The sequence below is a fragment of the Somniosus microcephalus genome, unplaced genomic scaffold (assembly GCF_052327205.1).
Source record: "Somniosus microcephalus isolate GS21.2 unplaced genomic scaffold, FLI_Smic_1.0 unresolved_chr1, whole genome shotgun sequence".
NCBI lineage: Eukaryota > Metazoa > Chordata > Chondrichthyes > Squaliformes > Somniosidae > Somniosus > Somniosus microcephalus.
Genome location: NW_028225179.1, coordinates 21,390,789 through 21,412,990, shown reverse-complemented (window position 1 = coordinate 21,412,990; position 22,202 = coordinate 21,390,789). Strand labels below are relative to the sequence as shown.

At 45.0% G+C, this 22,202-nt stretch overlaps 7 non-coding genes across 7 annotated transcripts; 2 read left to right on the top strand and 5 right to left on the bottom strand.

The window, feature by feature from the left end:
• Nucleotides 1-817: 817 nt before the first annotated feature.
• Nucleotides 818-899, bottom strand: trnar-ucu (transfer RNA arginine (anticodon UCU)). Its single transcript has one exon. It is a non-coding gene; the product is annotated as a tRNA-Arg (tRNA).
• A 1,518-nt stretch (nucleotides 900-2,417) lies between these two features.
• trnas-gcu (transfer RNA serine (anticodon GCU)) lies at nucleotides 2,418-2,499 on the bottom strand. The gene has a single exon. It is a non-coding gene; the product is annotated as a tRNA-Ser (tRNA).
• A 6,806-nt stretch (nucleotides 2,500-9,305) lies between these two features.
• trnap-ugg (transfer RNA proline (anticodon UGG)) lies at nucleotides 9,306-9,393 on the top strand. The gene is given in 2 exon segments: nucleotides 9,306-9,341; nucleotides 9,358-9,393. It is a non-coding gene; the product is annotated as a tRNA-Pro (tRNA).
• A 929-nt stretch (nucleotides 9,394-10,322) lies between these two features.
• On the bottom strand, nucleotides 10,323-10,404 carry trnar-ucu (transfer RNA arginine (anticodon UCU)). Its single transcript has one exon. It is a non-coding gene; the product is annotated as a tRNA-Arg (tRNA).
• Nucleotides 10,405-19,830: 9,426 nt separating this feature from the next.
• On the bottom strand, nucleotides 19,831-19,912 carry trnai-gau (transfer RNA isoleucine (anticodon GAU)). Its single transcript has one exon. It is a non-coding gene; the product is annotated as a tRNA-Ile (tRNA).
• Nucleotides 19,913-20,412: 500 nt separating this feature from the next.
• trnap-ugg (transfer RNA proline (anticodon UGG)) lies at nucleotides 20,413-20,500 on the top strand. Its single transcript is given in 2 exon segments — nucleotides 20,413-20,448; nucleotides 20,465-20,500. It is a non-coding gene; the product is annotated as a tRNA-Pro (tRNA).
• A 929-nt stretch (nucleotides 20,501-21,429) lies between these two features.
• On the bottom strand, nucleotides 21,430-21,511 carry trnas-gcu (transfer RNA serine (anticodon GCU)). The gene has a single exon. It is a non-coding gene; the product is annotated as a tRNA-Ser (tRNA).
• Nucleotides 21,512-22,202: the final 691 nt, after the last annotated feature.

The following is a 22,202-nucleotide window of genomic DNA, read 5'->3' as shown; positions in this document are numbered from 1 at the left end:
GACACAGAATGATCCGGGGCTGTGAGCACTCGCGGTTTAAACAGACCCAGAATGATTCGCAACTGACCGCGACCCCGCCCATTATAGACAGGCCTGATTTTCAAAGCTTATGAAATCTGTGGCAACATAAATCGGGCTGTTTCTAAAACGATGCCCGGTTTAATCTTGGACACCAAGTTGAAAATTTACTCCATTATCATTTTTCCCATTATCTCCGTCATTTTACTCCAGTCAAATGAACTGAGTTTAGGTGTCAGCCGTGGCTCAGCGGCAGCATACTCAAGCCTCACTCCAGAGACTTGAGTGCATAATCCAGGCTGACACTCCAGGGCAGTACTGAGGTAGTGCTGCGCTGTCGGCAGTGCCGTCCTTCTAGTAAGATGTTAAACTGGGGCTTCAGATCCCATGAGAGAATGCTGAAAAGAACGAGGATTTCTCGCGCATTATTTATCTCTCAACCAAAGACCCAAAAACAGAAAATCTCGTCTTTAAGTTTGATAAATATTTTTGAAATTCCAAAGGAGAAATTTATGTTCCTGTTCCCTAATCATTTGCCTCTGTTACCGCTAGTCTTTTCATTCGGTGCCAATCTCAAAGGAAGGAAGAAGGAAGAGAGGGTTCTCAATCTACGATTCACACTCCACTTTCTTTCAAGGTGGGTTGAGAAATTTCTTGGAATATTTTAATTTTAACAAGATATGAGCAATGCAGGGGCACAGACCAGCAACACCAGTGCAAATTTCACGAAATTGTATTTCAAGTAATATTCAGTGAAATGCTTGGAAAGTGCATCAGCATCAAACGTGTAATACAGTAACGACGAGAATGGGATTCGAACCCACGCGTACAGAGCACAATACATTAGAAGTCCATCGCCTTAACCTCTCGGCCACCTCGTCTCACCAATATACTGCTTTCAGATATTCCATTTCTTGCTTTTTACATCTAATTAGAACTACCCTGAAAGAAATTCAACTTCACCGCTTATCCTGCCCGTGCACACAGATCTACAATGTTGAAAATGTACAATCAGCTTAATGTAAGCAACAGGCCTTCCGTTACTTCAGATGAGGGACTGTCAAAAATGGCTGGTTTCACGCCAGATTCAGAATATAAAAAGTGTCGCCCAGATAATTAAAAGACCTTTGTAGGACTTGAACCTTCAATCTTCTGATAACTGAAGAATTTGCAACAGAAGTCAGATGCCTAATCCATTAGTCTATGCGGCCGCTGATGCCGCTGAATCTCTTTTTATGGGGCGAATTGTGAGCAGGTTCAAGGAAACTGCTCGAAAAAAGAAGTGGATTGAGGAAAAGATAAAAATATTTCAACTGTATTAACAGGTCCTCTGTGAGCTGGATTCGCACCAGCGCAGTGAAACTCAATGCAAATGGGGAATGATATCGGCGGCTCGTTGGTCTAGGGGTATGATTCTCGCTTTGGGCATTTCACGATTAAAATGCGAGAGGTCCCGGGTTCAAATCCCATACGAGCCCTGGCACATTTTCTTAAACTCAACAACTCGGTCATCAAAGCTGAAATCGCTCTGCTACTAAAAAAACGGCATGATCCGAGATTGTGAGCTCTGCCATTTCAAACAGACACAGAATGATCCGGGGCTGTGAGCACTCGCGGTTTAAACAGACCCAGAATGATTCGCAACTGACCGCGATCCCGCCCATTATAGACAGGCCTGATTTTCAAAGCTTATGAAATCGGTGGCAACATTAATCGGGCTGTTTCTAAAACGATGCCCGGTTTAATCCAGAACACCAAGTTGAAAATTTACTCCATTATCATTTTTCCCATTCTCTCCGTCATTTTACTCCAGCCAAATGAACTGAGTTTAGGTGTCAGCCGTGGCTCAGCGGCAGCATACTCAAGCCTCACTCCAGAGACTTGAGTGCATAATCCAGGCTGACACTCCAGGGCAGTACTGAGGTAGTGCTGCGCTGTCGGCAGTGCCGTCCTTCTAGTAAGATGTTAAACTGGGGCTTCAGATCCCATGAGAGAATGCTGAAAAGAACGAGGATTTCTCGCGCATTATTTATCTCTCAACCAAAGACAGAAAATCTCGTCTTTAAGTTTGATAAATATTTTTGAAATTCCAAAGGAGAAATTTATGTTCCTGTTCCCTAATCATTTGCCTCTGTTGCCGCTAGTCTTTTCATTCGGTGCCAATCTCAAAGGAAGGAAGAAGGAAGAGAGGGTTCTCAATCTCCGATTCACGATCTCATACTCCACTTTCATTCAAGGTGGGTTGAGAAATTTCTTGGAATATTTTAATTTTAACAAGATATGAGCAATGCAGGGGCACAGACCAGCAACACCAGTGCAATTTTCACGAAATTGTATTTCAAGTAATAATCAGTGAAATGCTTGGAAAGTGCATCAGCATCAAACGTGTAATACAGTAACGACGAGGATGGGGTTCGAACCCACGCGTGCAGAGCACAATGGATTAGCAGTCCATCGCCTTAACCTCTCGGCCACCTCGTCTCACCAATAGACTGCTTTCAGATATTCCATTTCTTGCTTTTTACATCTAATTAGAACTACCCTGAAAGAAATTCAACTTCACCGCTTATCCTGCCCGTGCACACAGATCTACAATGTTGAAAATGTACAATCAGCTTAATGTAAGCAACAGGCCTTCCGTTACTTCAGATGAGGGACTGTCAAAAATGGCCGGTTTCACGCCAGATTCAGAATATAAAAAGTGTCGCCCAGATAATTAAACGACCTTTGTAGGACTTGAACCTTCAATCTTCTGATAACTAAAGAATTTTGCAACAGAAGTCAGATGCCTAATGCATTAGTCTATGCGGCCGCTGATGCCGCTGAATCTCTTTTTATGGGGCGAATTGTGAACAGGTTCAAGGAAACTGCTCGAAAAAAGAAGTGGATTGAGGAAAAGATAAAAATATTTCAACTGTATTAACAGGTCCTCTGTGAGCTGGATTCGCACCAGCGCAGTGAAACTCAATGCAAATGGGAAATGATATCGGCGGCTCGTTGGTCTAGGGGTATAACATAGTAACATAGAGATAGGAACAGGAGTAGGCCATTCGGCCCTTCGAGCCTGCTCCGCCATTCAATGAGATCATGGCTGATCCTCGTCTGAGATCATAGCTGATCTTACCAGTTCAGTACCCCGTCCCCGCCTTTTCTCCGTAACCCTTAATCCCCTTAGCCTTCAGAAATATATCCAATTCTCTCTTGAAAATATTTATTGAATTAGCCTTCACAGCCCTCTGTGGCAGGGAATTCCACAGGCTCACCACTCTTTGAGTGAAGAAATTCTTCCTCATCTCTGTTTTAAATGATTTGCCCGCTATTTTTAGACTGTGGCCCCTGGTTCTGTGCTCCCTGGCCATTGGAAACATTCTCTCTGAATTCAGCCTGTCCAGGCCTGCCATAATTTTATATGTTTCGATGAGATCCCCTCTCAATCTTCTAAACTCCAGTGAGTACAAGCCCAAACTATTTAATCTCTCTTCGTAGGTCATTCCCGCCATTCCAGTTATCAGCCTGGTGAATCGCCGTTGCACTCTTTCCATGGCAAGGACATCCTTCCGCAGATGGGGCGACCAAAACTGTACACAATACTCCAGATGCGGTCTCACCAGCACCTTGTACAGCTGTAGTAAGGTATCCCTATTCCTATACTCGAACCCCCTTGATATGAAGGCCAACATACCATTTGCCTTCTTAATCGCCTGTTGCACCTGCATGCTCTCCTTCAGTGACTGGTGCACAAGAACACCCAGGTCCCTCTGCACTTCCCCATCTCCCAATCTATTGCCATTTAGATAATAATCTACCCTCCTGTTTTTACCCCCAAAGTGGATAACCTCGCATTTATCCACATTATAGTGCATCTGCCACGTATCCGCCCATTCCCCCAACCTGTCTAAATCGCACTGTAGCCTCCTGACATCCTCATCAGAGCCCACCCCTCCTCCTAGTTTAGTGTCGTCAGCGAATTTGGAAATATTGCATCCAATTCCCTGATCCAGATCATTTATATATATTGTGAACAGCTGGGGTCCCAGGACAGATCCTTGCGGCACCCCGCTGGTCACTGCCTGCCACTCTGAAAACGAGCCGTTTATTCCAACTCTCTGTTTTCTATCCGCCAGCCAGTTCTCTATCCACGTTAATACTTTGCCCCCAATCCCATGAGCCTTAATTTTGCATGACAATCTTTTGTGTGGAACCTTATCGAAGGCTTTCTGGAAGTCAAGGTACACCACATCCACTGGCTCTCCCCCATCTATTTTACCAGTTACTTCCTCAAAAAATTCCAGCAGATTAGTCAAACACGATTTACCCTTTGTAAATCCATGTTGACTCTGTCCGATCCTTTCCCCATTTGTCAAGTGCTCCGCTATTTTATCCTTAATAATGGACTCTAGCATTTTGCCCACAACCGATGTAAGGCTTACTGGTCTATAATTCCCTGCTTTCTCTCTACCCCCCTTTTTAAATATTGGGGTAACATTAGCTACCCTCCAATCCACGGGTACTGTTCCCGAGTCAATGGAGTTCCGGAAGATGATCCTTAGAGCATCTGCTATCTCCAGGGCCACCTCCTTAAGTACCCTAGGATGTAGTTTATCAGGCCCCGGGGATTTGTCGGCCTTCAGTCCCCTCAACTTACCCAACACCATATCCCTAGAGATACTAATTTCTGTCAGCTCCTCCCTCTCATTAGTCCCTATGTTTGCCGATATTCCTGGGAGGTTATTTGTGTCCTCCTTTGTGAATACAGAACCAAAGTATGAGTTTAATTGGTCTGCCATTTCCTTATTCTCCATTATATATTCTCCCGAATCGGACTGCAGGGGACCGACTTGGGATTTTACCAGTCTTTTCCTCCTGATATACCGATAAAAGCTTTTGCAGTCTGTCTTTATTTTTGCTGCAAGTTTACTTTCGTATTCTATTTTCCCCTTCCTGATTAATCCCTTTGTCCTCTTCTGCTGTATCCTGTACTGCCCCCAATCTTCCGGTCTGGTGCTTTTTTTTGCCAGTTGATATGCCCTTTTTTTAAATTTTATGCTGTCCCTAATTTCCCTCGTTATCCACGGTTGAGTCACCTTTTTAGGTTTATTTTTATGCCAAACCGGTATAAACATGTTCTGGAATTCTTCCATTCTATCTTTGAATGCTTGCCATTGTCTATCCACTGTCAATCCCCCCAGAAACACCACCCAATCAATCTTACCCAATTCCCGTCTCATACCCTCGTAATTCCCTTTATTTAAGTTCTGGACCTTAGACTCTGATTCAATTTCCTCACTCTCCATCTCGACTGAGAGCTCGATCATATTATGATCGCTCTGACCCAAGGGGCCTCGTACAAGAAGATTGGTGATAAGTCCCTTCTCATTGCACAATACCCAGTCTAAAATGGCCTGATCTCGAGTCGGCTCCTCGACATATTGGTCCAGATAACCGTCCCGAAAACATTCCAGGAATTCCTCCTCCTCAGAATTTTTACTAATTTGGGTAGTCCAATCAATATGTAAATTAAAGTCACCCATGATGACAGCTGTGCTCTTATCGCACGCTTCTCTAATTTCCCTTTTTATGCCTTCCCTCACCTCCATATTACTATTTGGAGGCCTATATATCACACCCACTAACGTTTTTCTCCCCTTGCTATTTCTCATTTCTACCCATACAGATTCCGTTTCATCCGAGTTAATATCCTTCCTTTCCATTGCATTAATCCCCTCCTTTACCAGCAATGCTACCCCACCTCCCCAACCTTTTTGCCGATCCTTCCTAAATATTGTATATCCCTGGATGTTAAGTTCCCAGCCTTGCCCACCCTGCAGCCACGTTTCTGTAATCCCAATCAAATCATACTTGTTTACCTCTATTTCCACAACTAATTCATCCACCTTGTTCCTAATGCTTCTAGCATTAAGATACAAAGCCTTCAGGCTTGCTTTTTTCACACTCTCATTATGAATTAGTTTGGCCCTTTGTGTTTCTCTCCTTTGCTTATTGCTTCTCACCTTTCTACCATCTATTTCTGACTTCATATGACTTCCCTCTTTTCCACTACCTAGGTTCCCATCCCCCTGCCAAATTAGTTTAAATCCTCCCGAACCGTCCTAGAAAATATTACCCCGAGGACATCGGCTCCCTCACAGTTCAGGTGTAGACCGTCCCCTTGGTACAGGTCACTCCTCCCCAAGAACTGGTTCCAATGCCTCAAGAATTTAAATCCCTCTCCCTTGCACCACTGCTCAAGCCACGTATTTAGCTTATCTATCTTACTCTCTCTAATCTTATTAGCTCGTGGCACTGGTAGCAATCCAGAGATTACTACCTTTGAAGTCCTACTTTTCAATTTAGCTCCTAACTCCCTAAATTCAGCTTGTAGGACCTCCTCCCTCTTTTTACCTACATCGTTGGTACCTACATGTACCACGACAACTGGCTGATCCCCCTCCCCCTTCAGAATGCTCTGCACCCGCTCCGAGACATCCTTGACCCTTGCACCAGGGAGGCAACATACCATCTTGGAGTCTCGGTCTCGGCCACAGAAACTCCTATCTATCCCCCTTACAATTGAATCCCCTATCACTATAGCCCTATCCCTCTTTTTCCCTCCCTTCTGTGCAGCAGAGCCAATCATGGTGCCCTGAACCTGACTGCTGGTGCCTTCCCCTGGTAAGTCATCTCCCCCAACAGTACCCAAAACGGTAAACCTGTTTTGGAGGGAGATGACCACAGGTGACTCCTGCACTACCTTCCTGCTTTTACCCTGCCTTTTGGTCACCCATTTACTGTCTGAGCTAGCCTTTACCTGCGGTGTGACCAACTCACTGAATGTGCTATCCACAACATCCTCAGCATCGCGTATGCTCCAGAGTGAGTCCATTCGCAGCTCCAGCGCCGCCATGTGGTCCGCTAGGAGCTGCAGCTGGACACACTTCCTGCACACATAGTTGTCAGAGACAGTGTCCCTGATTTCCCACATGGCACAGGAGGAGCATGACACGGGTCTGAGCTGCCCTTCCATGACTTAACCCTTACAATACCCTTTTATTTACTACGATTTAGCTTAATTATTGAATTCTACTTAGAATAAGTTTGTGAAAGTACTCACCAACCAGTCACCTACCTGTTTTCTGGTGTTGTATTTTCACTGCCGCCTCCTGTCCTGGAACCTTTTCCACCGAGGTTAGGCTCCTGAAATAAAATAAATTGAACCTACCTTTTCAACTTCCCCTAACCCCTAAAAGGTTAGAGGAGGTGGAAGGGTGGGAGACACTACACTGTAGTGTTTCGGGTTTAGCAACAGCTCCACCTATATAAGAGTTACTGGCCTCCTGCTCTCCCGACTGCACCAGCTGTGAAAGAAAAAGCCCGCGAAAGGTGAGCTTTTAAACTCACCAGTTACTGGCCTCCTGCTCCCCCGACTGCACCAGCTCACTCCCCGCTGCTGAGTTGGTACGCCTCGCCTCTCTCCGGTTTTATACCGGTCTCACACTGCTCCCGACTGGTCTCGGGCCTCGCTGGTCGCCGGGTTTCCTGCCGAGCTCCTCCTCGCTGCTCCCACTGGTCCCGACTGGTCTCGGGCCTCGCCTCTCTCCGGTTTTTATACCGGTCTCACACTGCTCCCGACTGGTCTCGGGCCTCGCTGGTCGCCGGGTTTCCTGCCGAGCTCCTCCTCGCTGCTCCCGCTGGTCCCGACTGGTTCTCGCTTTGGGCATTTCACGATTAAAATGCGAGAGGTCCCGGGTTCAAATCCCGGACGAGCCCTGGCACATTTTCTTAAACTCAACAACTCGGTCATCAAAGCTGAAATCGCTCTGCTTCTAAAAAAACGGCATGATCCGAGATTGTGAGCTCTGCCATTTCAAACAGACACAGAATGATCCGGGGCTGTGAGCACTCGCGGTTTAAACAGACCCAGAATGATTCGCAACTGACCGCGACCCCGCCCATTATAGACAGGCCTGATTTTCAAAGCTTATGAAATCTGTGGCAACATTAATCGGGCTGTTTCTAAAACGATGCCCGGTTTAATCTTGGACACCAAGTTGAAAATTTACTCCATTATCATTTTTCCCATTATCTCCGTCATTTTACTCCAGCCAAATGAACTGAGTTTAGGTGTCAGCCGTGGCTCAGCGGCAGCATACTCAAGCCTCACTCCAGAGACTTGAGTGCATAATCCAGGCTGACACTCCAGGGCAGTACTGAGGTAGTGCTGCGCTGTCGGCAGTGCCGTCCTTCTAGTAAGATGTTAAACTGGGGCTTCAGATCCCATGAGAGAATGCTGAAAAGAACGAGGATTTCTCGCGCATTATTTATCTCTCAACCAAAGACCCAAAAACAGAAAATCTCGCCTTTAAGTTTGATAAATATTTTTGAAATTCCAAAGGAGAAATTTATGTTCCTGTTCCCTAATCATTTGCCTCTATTGCCGCTAGTCTTTTCATTCGGTGCCAATCTCAAAGGAAGGAAGAAGGAAGAGAGGGTTCTCAATCTCCGATTCACGATCTCATACTCCACTTTCATTCAAGGTGGGTTGAGAAATTTCTTGGAATATTTTAATTTTAACAAGATATGAGCAATGCAGGGGCACAGACCAGCAACACCAGTGCAATTTTCACGAAATTGTATTTCAAGTAATATTCAGTTAAATGCTTGGAAAGTGCATCAGCATCAAACGTGTAATACAGTAACGACGAAAATGGGATTCGAACCCACGCGTACAGAGCACAATGGATTAGCAGTCCATCGCCTTAACCTCTCGGCCACCTCGTCTCACCAATATACTGCTTTCAGATATTCCATTTCTTGCTTTTTACATCTAATTAGAACTACCCTGAAAGAAATTCAACTTCACCGCTTATCCTGCCCGTGCACACAGATCTACAATGTTGAAAATGTACAATCAGCTTAATGTAAGCAACAGGCCTTCCGTTACTTCAGATGAGGGACTGTCAAAAATGGCTGGTTTCACGCCAGATTCAGAATATAAAAAGTGTCGCCCAGATAATTAAAAGACCTTTGTAGGACTTGAACCTTCAATCTTCTGATAACTGAAGAATTTGCAACAGAAGTCAGATGCCTAATCCATTAGTCTATGAGGCCGCTGATGCCGCTGAATCTCTTTTTATGGGGCGAATTGTGAGCAGGTTCAAGGAAACTGCTCGAAAAAAGAAGTGGATTGAGGAAAAGATAAAAATATTTCAACTGTATTAACAGGTCCTCTGTGAGCTGGATTCGCACCAGCGCAGTGCAACTCAATGCAAATGGGAAATGACATCGGCGGCTCGTTGGTCTAGGGGTATGATTCTCGCTTTGGGCATTTCACGATTAAAATGCGAGAGGTCCCGGGTTCAAATCCCGGACGAGCCCTGGCACATTTTCTTAAACTCAACAACCCGGTCATCAAAGCTGAAATCGCTCTGCTTCTAAAAAAACGGCATGATCCGAGATTGTGAGCTCTGCCATTTCAAACAGACACAGAATGATCCGGGGCTGTGAGCACTCGCGGTGTAAACAGACCCAGAATGATTCGCAACTGACCGCGACCCCGCCCATTATAGAAAGGCCTGATTTTCAAAGCTTATGAAATCTGTGGCAACATTAATCGGGCTGTTTCTAAAACGATGCCCGGTTTAATCCAGAACACCAAGTTGAAAATTTACTCCATTATCATTTTTCCCATTATCTCCGTCATTTTACTCCAGCCAAATGAACTGAGTTTAGGTGTCAGCCGTGGCTCAGCGGCAGCATACTCAAGCCTCACTCCAGAGACTTGAGTGCATAATCCAGGCTGACACTCCAGGGCAGTACTGAGGTAGTGCTGCGCTGTCGGCAGTGCCGTCCTTCTAGTAAGATGTTAAACTGGGGCTTCAGATCCCATGAGAGAATGCTGAAAAGAACGAGGATTTCTCGCGCATTATTTATTTCTCAACCAAAGACCCAAAAACAGAAAATCTCGTCTTTAAGTTTGATAAATATTTTTGAAATTCCAAAGGAGAAATTTATGTTCCTGTTCCCTAATCATTTGCCTCTGTTGCCGCTAGTCTTTTCATTCGGTGCCAATCTCAAAGGAAGGAAGAAGGAAGAGAGGGTTCTCAATCTCCGATTCACGATCTCATACTCCACTTTCATTCAAGGTGGGTTGAGAAATTTTTTGGAATATTTTAATTTTAACAAGATATGAGCAATGCAGGGGCACAGACCAGCAACACCAGTGCAAATTTCACGAAATTGTATTTCAAGTAATATTCAGTGAAATGCTTGGAAAGTGCATCAGCATCAAACGTGTAATACAGTAACGACGAGAATGGGATTCGAACCCACGCGTACAGAACACAATAGATTAGAAGTCCATCGCCTTAACCTCTCGGCCACCTCGTCTCACCAATATACGGCTTTCAGATATTCCATTTCTTGCTTTTTACATCTAATTAGAACTACCCTGAAAGAAATTCAACTTCACCGCTTATCCTGCCCGTGCACACAGATCTACAATGTTGAAAATGTGCAATCAGCTTAATGTAAGCAACAGGCCTTCCGTTACTTCAGATGAGGGACTGTCAAAAATGGCTGGTTTCACGCCAGATTCAGAATATAAAAAGTGTCGCCCAGATAATTAAAAGACCTTTGTAGGACTTGAACCTTCAATCTTCTGATAACTGAAGAATTTGCAACAGAAGTCAGATGCCTAATCCATTAGTCTATGCGGCCGCTGATGCCGCTGAATGTCTTTTTATGGGGCGAAATGTGAGCAGGTTCAAGGAAACTGCTCGAAAAAAGAAGTGGATTGAGGAAAAGATAAAAATATTTCAACTGTATTAACAGGTCCTCTGTGAGCTGGATTCGCACCAGCGCAGTGAAACTCAATGCAAATGGGGAATGATATCGGCGGCTCGTTGGTCTAGGGGTATGATTCTCGCTTTGGGCATTTCACGATTAAAATGCGAGAGGTCCCGGGTTCAAATCCCATACGAGCCCTGGCACATTTTCTTAAACTCAACAACTCGGTCATCAAAGCTGAAATCGCTCTGCTACTAAAAAAACGGCATGATCCGAGATTGTGAGCTCTGCCATTTCAAACAGACACAGAATGATCCGGGGCTGTGAGCACTCGCGGTTTAAACAGACCCAGAATGATTCGCAACTGACCGCGAATCCCGCCCATTATAGACAGGCCTGATTTTCAAAGCTTATGAAATCTGTGGCAACATTAATCGGGCTGTTTCTAAAACGATGCCCGGTTTAATCCAGAACACCAAGTTGAAAATTTACTCCATTATCATTTTTCCCATTCTCTCCGTCATTTTACTCCAGCCAAATGAACTGAGTTTAGGTGTCAGCCGTGGCTCAGCGGCAGCATACTCAAGCCTCACTCCAGAGACTTGAGTGCATAATCCAGGCTGACACTCCAGGGCAGTACTGAGGTAGTGCTGCGCTGTCGGCAGTGCCGTCCTTCTAGTAAGATGTTAAACTGGGGCTTCAGATCCCATGAGAGAATGCTGAAAAGAACGAGGATTTCTCGCGCATTATTTATCTCTCAACCAAAGACCCAAAAACAGAAAATCTCGTCTTTAAGTTTGATAAATATTTTTGAAACTCCAAAGGAGAAATTTATGTTCCTGTTCCCTAATCATTTGCCTCTGTTGCCGCTAGTCTTTTCATTCGGTGCCAATCTCAAAGGAAGGAAGAAGGAAGAGAGAGAGGGTTCTCAATCTCCGATTCACGATCTCATACTCCACTTTCATTCAAGGTGGGTTGAGAAATTTCTTGGAATATTTTAATTTTAACAAGATATGAGCAATGCAGGGGCACAGACCAGCAACACCAGTACAATTTTCACGAAATTGCATTTCAAGTAATATTCAGTGAAATGCTTGGAAAGTGCATCAGCATCAAACGTGTAATACAGTAACGACGAGGATGGGATTCGAACCCACGCGTGCAGAGCACAATGAATTAGCAGTCCAGCGCCTTAACCTCTCGGCCACCTCGTCTCACCAATATACTGCTTTCAGATATTCCATTTCTTGCTTTTTACATCTAATTAGAACTAACCTGAAAGAAATTCAACTTCACTGCTTATCCTGCCCGTGCACACAGATCTACAATGTTGAAAATGTACAATCAGCTTAATGTAAGCAACAGGCCTTCCGTTACTTCAGATGAGGGACTGTCAAAAATGGCCGGTTTCACGCCAGATTCAGAATATAAAAAGTGTCGCCCAGATAATTAAAAGACCTTTGTAGGACTTGAACCTTCAATCTTCTGATAACTAAAGAATTTGCAACAGAAGTCAGATGCCTAATGCATTAGTCTATGCGGCCGCTGATGCCGCTGAATCTCTTTTTATGGGGCGAATTGTGAACAGGTTCAAGGAAACTGCTCGAAAAAAGAAGTGGATTGAGGAAAAGATAAAAATATTTCAACTGTATTAACAGGTCCTCTGTGAGCTGGATTCGCACCAGCGCAGTGAAACTCAATGCAAATGGGAAATGATATCGGCGGCTCGTTGGTCTAGGGGTATAACATAGTAACATAGAGATAGGAACAGGAGTAGGCCATTCGGCCCTTCGAGCCTGCTCCGCCATTCAATGAGATCATGGCTGATCCTCGTCTGAGATCATAGCTGATCTTACCAGTTCAGTACCCCGTCCCCGCCTTTTCTCCGTAACCCTTAATCCCCTTAGCCTTCAGAAATATATCCAATTCTCTCTTGAAAATATTTATTGAATTAGCCTTCACAGCCCTCTGTGGCAGGGAATTCCACAGGCTCACCACTCTTTGAGTGAAGAAATTCTTCCTCATCTCTGTTTTAAATGATTTGCCCGCTATTTTTAGACTGTGGCCCCTGGTTCTGTGCTCCCTGGCCATTGGAAACATTCTCTCTGAATTCAGCCTGTCCAGGCCTGCCATAATTTTATATGTTTCGATGAGATCCCCTCTCAATCTTCTAAACTCCAGTGAGTACAAGCCCAAACTATTTAATCTCTCTTCGTAGGTCATTCCCGCCATTCCAGGTATCAGCCTGGTGAATCGCCGTTGCACTCTTTCCATGGCAAGAACATCCTTCCGCAGATGGGGCGACCAAAACTGTACACAATACTCCAGATGCGGTCTCACCAGCACCTTGTACAGCTGTAGTAAGGTATCCCTATTCCTATACTCGAACCCCCTTGATATGAAGGCCAACATACCATTTGCCTTCTTAATCGCCTGTTGCACCTGCATGCTCTCCTTCAGTGACTGGTGCACAAGAACACCCAGGTCCCTCTGCACTTCCCCATCTCCCAATCTATTGCCATTTAGATAATAATCTACCCTCCTGTTTTTACCCCCAAAGTGGATAACCTCGCATTTATCCACATTATAGTGCATCTGCCACGTATCCGCCCATTCCCCCAACCTGTCCAAATCGCACTGTAGCCTCCTGACATCCTCATCAGAGCCCACCCCTCCTCCTAGTTTAGTGTCGTCAGCGAATTTGGAAATATTGCATCCAATTCCCTGATCCAGATCATTTATATATATTGTGAACAGCTGGGGTCCCAGGACAGATCCTTGCGGCACCCCGCTGGTCACTGCCTGCCACTCTGAAAACGAGCCGTTTATTCCAACTCTCTGTTTTCTATCCGCCAGCCAGTTCTCTATCCACGTTAATACTTTGCCCCCAATCCCATGAGCCTTAATTTTGCATGACAATCTTTTGTGTGGAACCTTATCGAAGGCTTTCTGGAAGTCAAGGTACACCACATCCACTGGCTCTCCCCCATCTATTTTACCAGTTACTTCCTCAAAAACTTCCAGCAGATTAGTCAAACACGATTTACCCTTTGTAAATCCATGTTGACTCTGTCCGATCCTTTCCCCATTTGTCAAGTGCTCCGCTATTTTATCCTTAATAATGGACTCTAGCATTTTGCCCACAACCGATGTAAGGCTTACTGGTCTATAATTCCCTGCTTTCTCTCTACCCCCCTTTTTAAATATTGGGGTAACATTAGCTACCCTCCAATCCACGGGTACTGTTCCCGAGTCAATGGAGTTCCGGAAGATGATCCTTAGAGCATCTGCTATCTCCAGGGCCACCTCCTTAAGTACCCTAGGATGTAGTTTATCAGGCCCCGGGGATTTGTCGGCCTTCAGTCCCCTCAACTTACCCAACACCATATCCCTAGAGATACTAATTTCTGTCAGCTCCTCCCTCTCATTAGTCCCTATGTTTGCCGATATTCCTGGGAGGTTATTTGTGTCCTCCTTTGTGAATACAGAACCAAAGTATGAGTTTAATTGGTCTGCCATTTCCTTATTCTCCATTATATATTCTCCCGAATCGGACTGCAGGGGACCGACTTGGGATTTTACCAGTCTTTTCCTCCTGATATACCGATAAAAGCTTTTGCAGTCTGTCTTTATTTTTGCTGCAAGTTTACTTTCGTATTCTATTTTCCCCTTCCTGATTAATCCCTTTGTCCTCTTCTGCTGTATCCTGTACTGCCCCCAATCTTCCGGTCTGGTGCTTTTTTTTGCCAGTTGATATGCCCTTTTTTTTTATTTTATGCTGTCCCTAATTTCCCTCGTTATCCACGGTTGAGTCACCTTTTTAGGTTTATTTTTATGCCAAACCGGTATAAACATGTTCTGGAATTCTTCCATTCTATCTTTGAATGCTTGCCATTGTCTATCCACTGTCAATCCCCCCAGAAACACCACCCAATCAATCTTACCCAATTCCCGTCTCATACCCTCGTAATTCCCTTTATTTAAGTTCTGGACCTTAGACTCTGATTCAATTTCCTCACTCTCCATCTCGACTGAGAGCTCGATCATATTATGATCGCTCTGACCCAAGGGGCCTCGTACAAGAAGATTGGTGATAAGTCCCTTCTCATTGCACAATACCCAGTCTAAAATGGCCTGATCTCGAGTCGGCTCCTCGACATATTGGTCCAGATAACCGTCCCGAAAACATTCCAGGAATTCCTCCTCCTCAGAATTTTTACTAATTTGGGTAGTCCAATCAATATGTAAATTAAAGTCACCCATGATGACAGCTGTGCTCTTATCGCACGCTTCTCTAATTTCCCTTTTTATGCCTTCCCTCACCTCCATATTACTATTTGGAGGCCTATATATCACACCCACTAACGTTTTTCTCCCCTTGCTATTTCTCATTTCTACCCATACAGATTCCGTTTCATCCGAGTTAATATCCTTCCTTTCCATTGCATTAATCCCCTCCTTTACCAGCAATGCTACCCCACCTCCCCAACCTTTTTGCCGATCCTTCCTAAATATTGTATATCCCTGGATGTTAAGTTCCCAGCCTTGCCCACCCTGCAGCCACGTTTCTGTAATCCCAATCAAATCATACTTGTTTACCTCTATTTCCACAACTAATTCATCCACCTTGTTCCTAATGCTTCTAGCATTAAGATACAAAGCCTTCAGGCTTGCTTTTTTCACACTCTCATTATGAATTAGTTTGGCCCTTTGTGTTTCTCTCCTTTGCTTATTGCTTCTCACCTTTCTACCATCTATTTCTGACTTCATATGACTTCCCTCTTTTCCACTACCTAGGTTCCCATCCCCCTGCCAAATTAGTTTAAATCCTCCCGAACCGTCCTAGAAAATATTACCCCGAGGACATCGGCTCCCTCACAGTTCAGGTGTAGACCGTCCCCTTGGTACAGGTCACTCCTCCCCAAGAACTGGTTCCAATGCCTCAAGAATTTAAATCCCTCTCCCTTGCACCACTGCTCAAGCCACGTATTTAGCTTATCTATCTTACTCTCTCTAATCTTATTAGCTCGTGGCACTGGTAGCAATCCAGAGATTACTACCTTTGAAGTCCTACTTTTCAATTTAGCTCCTAACTCCCTAAATTCAGCTTGTAGGACCTCCTCCCTCTTTTTACCTACATCGTTGGTACCTACATGTACCACGACAACTGGCTGATCCCCCTCCCCCTTCAGAATGCTCTGCACCCGCTCCGAGACATCCTTGACCCTTGCACCAGGGAGGCAACATACCATCTTGGAGTCTCGGTCTCGGCCACAGAAACTCCTATCTATCCCCCTTACAATTGAATCCCCTATCACTATAGCCCTATCCCTCTTTTTCCCTCCCTTCTGTGCAGCAGAGCCAATCATGGTGCCCTGAACCTGACTGCTGGTGCCTTCCCCTGGTAAGTCATCTCCCCCAACAGTACCCAAAACGGTAAACCTGTTTTGGAGGGAGATGACCACAGGTGACTCCTGCACTACCTTCCTGCTTTTACCCTGCCTTTTGGTCACCCATTTACTGTCTGAGCTAGCCTTTACCTGCGGTGTGACCAACTCACTGAATGTGCTATCCACAACATCCTCAGCATCGCGTATGCTCCAGAGTGAGTCCATTCGCAGCTCCAGCGCCGCCATGTGGTCCGCTAGGAGCTGCAGCTGGACACACTTCCTGCACACATAGTTGTCAGAGACAGTGTCCCTGATTTCCCACATGGCACAGGAGGAGCATGACACGGGTCTGAGCTGCCCTTCCATGACTTAACCCTTACAATACCCTTTTATTTACTACGATTTAGCTTAATTATTGAATTCTACTTAGAATAAGTTTGTGAAAGTACTCACCAACCAGTCACCTACCTGTTTTCTGGTGTTGTATTTTCACTGCCGCCTCCTGTCCTGGAACCTTTTCCACCGAGGTTAGGCTCCTGAAATAAAATAAATTGAACCTACCTTTTCAACTTCCCCTAACCCCTAAAAGGTTAGAGGAGGTGGAAGGGTGGGAGACACTACACTGTAGTGTTTCGGGTTTAGCAACAGCTCCACCTATATAAGAGTTACTGGCCTCCTGCTCTCCCGACTGCACCAGCTGTGAAAGAAAAAGCCCGCGAAAGGTGAGCTTTTAAACTCACCAGTTACTGGCCTCCTGCTCCCCCGACTGCACCAGCTCACTCCCCGCTGCTGAGTTGGTACGCCTCGCCTCTCTCCGGTTTTATACCGGTCTCACACTGCTCCCGACTGGTCTCGGGCCTCGCTGGTCGCCGGGTTTCCTGCCGAGCTCCTCCTCGCTGCTCCCACTGGTCCCGACTGGTCTCGGGCCTCGCCTCTCTCCGGTTTTTATACCGGTCTCACACTGCTCCCGACTGGTCTCGGGCCTCGCTGGTCGCCGGGTTTCCTGCCGAGCTCCTCCTCGCTGCTCCCGCTGGTCCCGACTGGTTCTCGCTTTGGGCATTTCACGATTAAAATGCGAGAGGTCCCGGGTTCAAATCCCGGACGAGCCCTGGCACATTTTCTTAAACTCAACAACTCGGTCATCAAAGCTGAAATCGCTCTGCTTCTAAAAAAACGGCATGATCCGAGATTGTGAGCTCTGCCATTTCAAACAGACACAGAATGATCCGGGGCTGTGAGCACTCGCGGTTTAAACAGACCCAGAATGATTCGCAACTGACCGCGACCCCGCCCATTATAGACAGGCCTGATTTTCAAAGCTTATGAAATCTGTGGCAACATTAATCGGGCTGTTTCTAAAACGATGCCCGGTTTAATCTTGGACACCAAGTTGAAAATTTACTCCATTATCATTTTTCCCATTATCTCCGTCATTTTACTCCAGCCAAATGAACTGAGTTTAGGTGTCAGCCGTGGCTCAGCGGCAGCATACTCAAGCCTCACTCCAGAGGCTTGAGTGCATAATCCAGGCTGACACTCCAGGGCAGTACTGAGGTAGTGCTGCGCTGTCGGCAGTGCCGTCCTTCTAGTAAGATGTTAAACTGGGGCTTCAGATCCCATGAGAGAATACTGAAAAGAACGAGGATTTCTCGCGCATTATTTATCTCTCAACCAAAGACCCAAAAACAGAAAATCTCGTCTTTAAGTTTGATAAATATTTTTGAAATTCCAAAGGAGAAATTTATGTTCCTGTTCCCTAATCATTTGCCTCTGTTGCCGCTAGTCTTTTCATTCGGTGCCAATCTCAAAGGAAGGAAGAAGTTGGAGAGGGTTCTCAATCTCCGATTCACGATCTCATACTCCACTTTTATTCAAGGTGGGTTGAGAAATTTCTTGGAATATTTTAATTTTAACAAGATATGAGCAATGCAGGGGCACAGACCAGCAACACCAGTGCAATTTTCACGAAATTGTATTTCAAGTAATATTCAGTGAAATGCTTGGAAAGTGCATCAGCATCAAACGTGTAATACAGTAACGACGAGAATGGGATTCCAACCCACGCGTGCAGAGCACAATGGATTAGCAGTCCAGCGCCTTAACCTCTCGGCCACCTCGTCTCACCAATATACTGCTTTCAGATATTCCATTTCTTGCTTTTTACATCTAATTAGAACTAACCTGAAAGAAATTCAACTTCACCGCTTATCCTGCCCGTGCACACAGATCTACAATGTTGAAAATGTACAATCAGCTTAATGTAAGCAACAGGCCTTCCGTTACTTCAGATGAGGGACTGTCAAAAATGGCCGGTTTCACGCCAGATTCAGAATATAAAAAGTGTCGCCCAGATAATTAAAAGACCTTTGTAGGACTTGAACCTTCAATCTTCTGATAACTGAAGAATTTGCAACAGAAGTCAGATGCCTAATCCATTAGTCTATGCGGCCGCTGATGCCGCTGAATCTCTTTTTATGGGGCGAATTGTGAACAGGTTCAAGGAAACTTCTCGAAAAAAGAAGTGGATTGAGGAAAAGATAAAAATATTTCAACTGTATTAACAGGTCCTCTGTGAGCTGGATTCGCACCAGCGCAGTGAAACTCAATGCAAATGGGAAATGACATCGGCGGCTCGTTGGTCTAGGGGTATGATTCTCGCTTTGGGCATTTCACGATTAAAATGCGAGAGGTCTCGGGTTCAAATCCCGGACGAGCCCTGGCACATTTTCTTAAACTCAACAACTCGGTCATCAAAGCTGAAATCGCTCTGCTTCTAAAAAAACGGCATGATCCGAGATTGTGATCTCTGCCATTTCAAACAGACACAGAATGATCCGGGGCTGTGAGCACTCGCGGTTTAAACAGACCCAGAATGATTCGCAACTGACCGCGACCCCGCCCATTATAGACAGGCCTGATTTTCAAAGCTGATGGAATCTGTGGCAACATTAATCGGGCTGTTTCTAAAACGATGCCCGGTTTAATCTTGGACACCAAGTTGAAAATTTACTCCATTATCATTTTTCCCATTATCTCCGTCATTTTACTCCAGCCAAATGAACTGAGTTTAGGTGTCAGCCGTGGCTCAGCGGCAGCATACTCAAGCCTCACTCCAGAAGCTTGAGTGCATAATCCAGGCTGACACTCCAGGGCAGTACCGAGGTAGTGCTGCGCTGTCGGCAGTGCCGTCCTTCTAGTAAGATGTTAAACTGGGGCTTCAGATCCCATGAGAGAATACTGAAAAGAACGAGGATTTCTCGCGCATTATTTATCTCTCAACCAAAGACCCAAAAACAGAAAATCTCGTCTTTAAGTTTGATAAATATTTTTGAAATTCCAAAGGAGAAATTTATGTTCCTGTTCCCTAATCATTTGCCTCTGTTGCCGCTAGTCTTTTCATTCGGTGCCAATCTCAAAGGAAGGAAGAAGGAAGAGAGGGTTCTCAATCTCCGATTCACGATCTCATACTCCACTTTCATTCAAGGTGGGTTGAGAAATTTCTTGGAATATTTTAATTTTAACAAGATATGAGCAATGCAGGGGCACAGACCAGTGCAATTTTCACGAAATTGTATTTCAAGTAAGATTCAGTGAAATGCTTGGAAAGTGCATCAGCATCAAACGTGTAATACAGTAACGACGAGGATGGGATTCGAACCCACGCGTGCAGAGCACAATGGATTATCAGTCCATCGCCTTAACCTCTCGACCACCTCGTCTCACCAATATACTGCTTTCAGATATTCCATTTCTTGCTTTTTACATCTAATTAGAACTACCCTGAAAGAAATTCAACTTCACCGCTTATCCTGCCCGTGCACACAGATCTACAATGTTGAAAATGTACAATCAGCTTAATGGAAGCAACAGGCCTTCCGTTACTTCAGATGAGGGACTGTCAAAAATGGCCGGTTTCACGCCAGATTCAGAATATAAAAAGTGTCGCCCAGATAATTAAAAGACCTTTGTAGGACTTGAACCTTCAATCTTCTGATAACTGAAGAATTTGCAACAGAAGTCAGATGCCTAATCCATTAGTCTATGCGGCCGCTGAATCTCTTTTTATGGGGCGAATTGTGAACAGATTCAAGGAAACTGCTCGAAAAAAGAAGTGGATTGAGGAAAAGATAAAAATATTTCAACTGTATTAACAGGTCCTCTGTGAGCTGGATTCGCACCAGCGCAGTGAAACTCAATGCAAATGGGAAATGACATCGGCGGCTCGTTGGTCTAGGGGTATGATTCTCGCTTTGGGCATTTCACGATTAAAATGCGAGAGGTCCCGGGTTCAAATCCCGGACGAGCCCTAGCACATTTTCTTAAACTCAACAACTCGGTCATCAAAGCTGAAATCGCTCTGCTTCTAAAAAAACGGCATGATCCGAGGTTGTGAGCTCTGCCATTTCAAACAGACACAGAATGATCCGGGGCTGTGAGCACTCGCGGTTTAAACAGACCCAGAATGATTCGCAACTGACCGCGACCCCGCCCATTATAGACAGGCCTGATTTTCAAAGCTTATGAAATCTGTGGCAACATTAATCGGGCTGTTTCTAAAACGATGCCCGGTTTAATCTTGGACACCAAGTTGAAAATTTACTCCATTATCATTTTTCCCATTATCTCCGTTATTTTACTCCAGCCAAATGAACTGAGTTTAGGTGTCAGCCGTGGCTCAGCGGCAGCATACTCAAGCCTCACTCCAGAGGCTTGAGTGCATAATCCAGGCTGACACTCCAGGGCAGTACTGAGGTAGTGCTGCGCTGTCGGCAGTGCCGTCCTTCTAGTAAGATGTTAAACTGGGGCTTCAGATCCCATGAGAGAATACTGAAAAGAACGAGGATTTCTCGCGCATTATTTATCTCTCAACCAAAGACCCAAAAACAGAAAATCTCGTCTTTAAGTTTGATAAATATTTTTGAAATTCCAAAGGAGAAATTTATGTTCCTGTTCCCTAATCATTTGCCTCTGTTGCCGCTAGTCTTTTCATTCGGTGCCAATCTCAAAGGAAGGAAGAAGGAAGAGAGGGTTCTCAATCTCCGATTCACGATCTCATACTCCAATTTCATTGAAGGTGGGTTGAGAAATTTCTTGGAATATTTTAATTTTAACAAGATATGAGCAATGCAGGGGCACAGACCAGCAACACCAGTGCAATTTTCACGAAATTATATTTCAAGTAATATTCAGTGAAATGCTTGGAAAGTGCATCAGCATCAAACGTGTAATACAGTAACGACGAGAATGGGATTCGAACCCACGCGTGCAGAGCACAATGGATTAGCAATCCATCGCCTTAACCTCTCGGCCACCTCGTCTCACCACCATACTGCTTTCAGATATTCCATTTCTTGCTTTTTACATCTAATTAGAACTACCCTGAAAGAAATTCAACTTCACCGCTTATCCTGCCTGTGCACACAGATCTACAATGTTGAAAATGTACAATCAGCTTAATGTAAGCAACAGGCCTTCCGTTACTTCAGATGAGGGACTGTCAAAAATGGCCGGTTTCACGCCAGATTCAGAATATAAAAAGTGTCGCCCAGATAATTAAAAGACCTTTGTAGGACTTGAACCTTCAATCTTCTGATAACTGAAGAATTTGCAACAGAAGTCAGATGCCTAATCCATTAGTCTATGCGGCCGCTGATGCCGCTGAATCTCTTTTTATGGGGCGAATTGTGAACAGGTTCAATGAAACTGCTCGAAAAAAGAAGTGGATTGAGGAAAAGATAAAAATATTTCAACTGTATTAACAGGTCCTCTGTGAGCTGGATTCGCACCAGCGCAGTGAAACTCAATGCAAATGGGAACTGATATCGGCGGCTCGTTGGTCTAGGGTGTATGATTCTCGCTTTGGGCATTTCACGATTAAAATGCGAGAGGTCCCGGGTTCAAATCCTGGACGAGCCCTGGCACATTTTCTTAAACTCAACAACTCGGTCATCAAAGCTGAAATCGCTCTGCTTCTAAAAAAACGGCATGATCCAAGATTGTGAGCTCTGC